This window comes from Triticum dicoccoides, chromosome 6A (genome assembly GCF_002162155.2).
Source record: "Triticum dicoccoides isolate Atlit2015 ecotype Zavitan chromosome 6A, WEW_v2.0, whole genome shotgun sequence".
Taxonomy (NCBI): domain Eukaryota; kingdom Viridiplantae; phylum Streptophyta; class Magnoliopsida; order Poales; family Poaceae; genus Triticum; species Triticum dicoccoides.
The window spans coordinates 179,507,189-179,512,983 of NC_041390.1; positions in this window are offsets into that span (position 1 = coordinate 179,507,189).

The window sequence follows — 5,795 nt, forward strand, 5'->3', positions numbered from 1 at the left end:
CGACGCCGCCTCGACCCCGCCCCGACGCCGCTGCCCCGCCACCTCGACGCTGCCCCGCCACCTCGACGTGACCCCGCCGCCCGGACGCCGCCCCGTCCACACCACCGTCGCTGGAGCACCACCACCACCCGGACCTCGTCCCCGACATCCTCCCCGTGCCCCACTCCTCGGCATCCTTATCCTCTCCGACCGCCTCCTCCACCCCGGCCCGCTCCTCCAAGGTAAGCTACCACCCCGATCCCTATCCCCTTCCCTCCTCCCATCCCATCTCCATATGAGCATGATAATTTGCATGAACCTTGGATGCCTAAAAATTTCAGATAGTTTTTTTAACATGAGCTCTTAAGTGCGGACAAGTATTTTATTTGCATATATTCTTTCTCAAAGTTTCTCAGACACCCAGATTTTGTTTTTGGCACGAACTCCTCCGATGTCCATATGATCATGCAAATTTGCACCAACCTTGGATGCCTAAAACTTTCAAATTTTTCTGAACAAGAGTTCTTAAGAGCAGACAAGTACTTGCATGCCTGAAATGAACATGATGATCATCAAGTCAACTGGTTATTGGTCGATAGTATAGACAACTAGCTACACTGAGTGACGAAACTAAACAAGCCTGCCTGGCGACCCGTCCATCCTACATGAGGGCAATTATGCCTGAACCACGAAACTATTTAATTTTTTATATAACTCATAAAAACAAAAAAAATGGCTCCATTGGGTTTTGGTGCTTCCCCATGGCCAGGACAAGATAACTTTATCATTGTGCTATGAGATTAAACAGGGAGAGGGATGCTAACGCTCCTTTTGCTTGGCAGTATAAAGTACTAGTAAGTATAGATAAGAGGTTGGTTTTTTGAGGAATCAACAGTTAACGGGTGAGGCTCAGGCTGCAGTGATGGCTGCAGTATAAAGTAATATTCTTGTTTCGGTGTACATATGTAGGACACAAACAATTAAGGTGTCTATTTTGATTTAGTGCCTTTGCCTCCACTGCCTTTATCTAGATTGAAGCTTGCTTGTGTTTACTTCTGATTACAAGATCTACATACTCGGAGATTTCTTTATATATGTTGTAGTATAAATATATTGTTTTGTCATTCTGTAATTGTTAGTGGAATTTACACTGTAAATGTTAGTGGGTTTACAGTGTACTTCTAGTGGATTTTTGCTCTGTATTTGCTAGTGGCATTTTTAGTGGAATTACTGTGTATTTCCATGGTTTTTACACTGTAATTATTAGTGTAATTTTGGGCCTTTGTATAGTTGATTCACTGTCAGGACCCCGACTCAATGCCACATCGATCTAGCATGTAACACCTCATATCACTTTGCGGCCTCACGCACGGTATTCCCACGGGTGTCGCCTTACCTTTGCCCGGGACCGTTTGCGCCTTTTGGCACACGTATATGACAGTGTCGCTAGCATCCATATGATAAGGAGCCCGGGGCTGACATGGCTAGTCGTAAACCCAAAGTGGCACAGACTTACAGGGACAGGCATCCATGACCCAGCATCGAACGTGTCGGTCATCAGCGAGTGAATCCAGGCTGTAGCACTGGGCTAGCAGGACTCCGGTGAACCGGGCTGTAGCGGGCTAACAGGACTCCGGTATTCATCGCGTGACATTTCCCCGAAGGGACAGACACAGGAACGAAGAAGGACACATGCCGGCCAGCCTAAGTGTTCCGGACCAGTAGCAAGCTACCATGGCTCGGTGGAAACACTAGGAGACATTTCCCGATAAGAGAGGCTACTAAAGATAAACAACTAGATAGTCAGATCCCACACATACCAAGCATTTCAATAACATACACACAATATGCTCGATATGTGCAAACACAACATGGCATCACAACATGACTCTACGACTCAAGTAATTTATTCAATAGGCTCCGAGGAGCGAGATATTACAAACAGGGGTCTCATGACCCAACATTCAGAGCATACAAATCAAAGCACAAGCGGAAGCTATCATGTCTGGGTACAGACATCTATAAATGAAAAAGGCTGAGAAGCCTGACTATCTATCAGATCCTGCCGAGGGCACAAGATCGTAGCTGAGGTAACAAGCTAAACGTCGAAGTCCACGTGGAACTACTAGTGAGACTGAAGTCTCTCTGCAAAAACATAAAATAGGCAAACGTGAGTACAAATGTACCCAGCAAGACTTACATCAGAACTAACTACATATGCATCATTTTCAACAAGGGGATGGTGGGTTTTAACTGCAGCAAGCCAGCTTTGACTCGGTGGCTATCTTAAACTACGACTGCAAGCGACTCTTTTGAGGTGGCGCACACGAGTCCACATATTCACCATATCAATACACCACTATGGATCCGCTCCCGTCTCCCTACGAGAACGCCATCCATAGCACTCACGCTTATCTTGCGTATTTTAGAGTATCCACTTTCACTTGTCTATGAACTGATATAAGCAACCCAGAAGTCCTTTTCCGCGGACACGGCTATTCGAATAGATGATGTTAACCCTGCAGGGGTGTACTTCTTCATACATGTTTCCACCACTTAGCGTCTGCACACGACATGTGCTCGGCAGACTTCAAGCGAAAGCCGACGTGGGTGTAGACCACGACCTACCTAAACACTCAAGTCTCTAGTCCAGGTTTATCGCCTATTCGGGTTCCATCCATGAGGAGATCCGGCCGGAGTTTCGCTCACAGCCCCAAACGATGTGAATAGGGTTCCCGAGATACCAAACGGGCATCCGGTACACCGTGCCACGTACCTACCGCATCACAGCCCACCCCTACGGTCAGCGCTGTCCACGGCCTCCAGTAAGCTACAAACACCAGAAACTACTTGCAACTCCTGGACAGAGGACTAGGGTGAATAAGAAGTCGAGCGGGGTCATATTTCAGGGCCCAATGCATGGTAGTAGCTGAATCATGGATCACAAACACAGAACTCAGTTCCTAAGGACGGCTTCAATGAGACAACCCACCATGTACTCCTACATGGCCTCTCACCGACACCTTTTACCAAATCGTGTTCACACACTTAGCTCACACATAGTAGGACATGTTCACACACCTCTGATTCATGCTCGATGAATCAGACCTGACTCAACTCTAAGCAGTAGCAGGCATGACAAACAAGCATGAATGAGTAGGCACATCAGGGCTCAAACAACTCCTACTCATGTTAGTGGGTTTCATCTATTTACTGTGGCAATGACAGGTCATGCAAAGGATAAAGGGGTTCAGCTACCGCAGCAAGTAACAGATGAATCGGTGTTGTCCTAATGCAGTAAAAGAGAGCAGGAGAGAGAGAGTAGGATTGTATCGGAATGAACAAGGGGGTTTTGCTTGCCTGGCACTTCTGAAGATAACATTGAGTCTTCATCAGTGTCAACGATCACATCATCGGTATCACGTCTATCGAGAGGGGACAAATACCGGCAACACAGAAGGGAACACAATCAATGCAATGCACAATATGATGCATGATCATGACATGGCAAAATGAATGTGTTTTGGGCTAATGCAACTAGCAACAGATTAAATGAAGTTGGTTTGAATACAAGATTCAAATTCAAACTCCATATGTGATTATTCAAATGCCATTTAATTGATTTGTGCTAAACAGCAGCTATAAGTTGTTCTAACATGCATGAAAATGGTACAAATGGATTCCTTGAATTTTTTTGATAATTTTTCATATATAAATTATCTAATTTGGAGTTACGGTTGAATTTCTATGATTTTTAGAAGTTTTTACAAATTTCTGGAATTTCCTGAATATTTATAAAATGAACTAAATTCCAGAAAAGGAATATTGCGTCAGCATGGCGTAAGGCTGAGGTCAGCAGGTCAACTGGGTCGCCCAGAGTCAAACCTGACGTGTGGGGGCCACACGTCAGTGACACAGGTTAGACAGGGGGGGTTAGTTTAGTTTAATTAAAGATTAGGGGCACTAGGGCCCACATGTCAGTGTCAGGGGGTTAGCTTAGGTGGTGATTAGCTTAAACTAATCACCTGATGGCGGGGGCCCACCTGTCATAGACCCAGGGGAGGTCAAACCCCTGGTCAAACGACTCAATCCCGCCGGCGTTGAGTCGCCGGCGAGGCCGAGGCGGCGGAGGCCTTCGGGTTTCTTGCTCCGGCGACCAAATGGCCGGCGGAGGGCATCTACGGAATGCCCAGGCTCGCGCGCATCTAATAGGGCAAACGGGAGAAGCTAGTGCGGCCGTAATCGTCGCCGGCGTCGAGCTCAGCGGCTGCCGGACCTCGGGCGTTGGCGGGAACGGCGCTACGGTGCACAAGAGGGGAAACGGAAGGGCACTGCGGCCTCCTGGGGTTGCGGTGAGCAAGACGGTGGGCTCGGGAGCGAGCTGCGGTGGCTGTGGCCACAGCCACGCCATGGCCGGCGGTGAGAAGCTCCCGGCCGCGGTGGATAACCTAGCTACGGCGCGCGAACGACGAAACAGAGAGGGGGAAACGGACGGAGAGCTCACGTAGACCCTGTAGAGGTGGACGGCGAGCTTGAGGGAGGCCGGACGGGGGCGGATTTGACGGCGGCGATCCGCGGTGGCCGAGGAGGGGAACGGCGAAGCTGGCAGCATCCAGGGCTTCCGGAGGGCCGTGGATCGGTGGGGAGGAAGAGGGGGTCGAGGCGGAGCCTTTGAGCGCATCGGCGAGGCTAGGGGGTGGCGGTGGCCGCGAGGGAGCTCGTCGGTGGCGGCGGCTCCGTTCGGGCGAGTGAGGGAGAGAGGAAGCAGAGGAGGGGGGAGAGTTCGGGAGAGTGAGGGAGTTCCAGGGGGGTGGCGTGGCACGCATGGAGGCGTCCGGGGTGTCGAGGTGGAGCGGCAAGCAGGAGGTGGCCGGGGCGTGCGCCGGCGTGCGTCGGCCACGCGCCTGTGCCTACTGGCGCGAGGAGGAAGGCGACAGGGGGGGAAGTGGAGATGGGCTGGGCCGTGCTGCTGGGCCAGGTGGGCTACCAGGTGAGCGCCAGGTAGTCCTTCTCTCTCTTTCCATTTCTGTTTTTATTTATCTATTTTGTTCTCTGTTGTTTTAGTTTAGTAAAATACTAAACCATTTTATAAAATCCTGAAAATAGTTATGTGGCTAGAGTTAAAATATACCAAACCACATAAAATGTTCCAGTAATTATTGGACATATATTATTTATATATCAAATATATATCCAATGCAAATAGCTATTTATTTAATTCAAAGGCCCAAAATAATTAACTCTGAGATACCAAAAATATTGTTTTGAGTTTTACCTCTTTGCAATATTTTCAGAGACTAAGAGGAACATTTTCTTGGACTTCTTTGAGGAGATTTTAATGTTGATCATTTTTAGAAGGTTTCTGAGGCTTTGAAAATTCCTCAATTCAAATTTCATTTGAATTAAAACATGATGCTCACATGAGGTCTAGCCTAGTGCATAACAGGACCAGGGATGTGACAACTCACCCCCACTAAACAAAAATCTCGTCCCGAGATTCAAGCGTAGGGTAAGGTGAAGGGGAAACGCAACTAGTATAATCTTCACGATCCAGGGTGCACTTCATAAGAGTGTTGATTCGATCACCATCATTGTCTCGAAGTCTTTCTCTGAGAACTCCAACTAACATGACAAGAAGAGGGAAGGAAAACTCTAGAAGAATTAATCTTCTCAAAGAACGAACAACTCAGGATTAACTCACGGAATGGGACATAGCAACATCTCTCGAGCTGAGAGACGAAGCACACCTCTAGAGGAATGGAGTGGAACAGATGACGAAGGTTCACTAGGTAGACAACGATTCCACACCTAAGAAG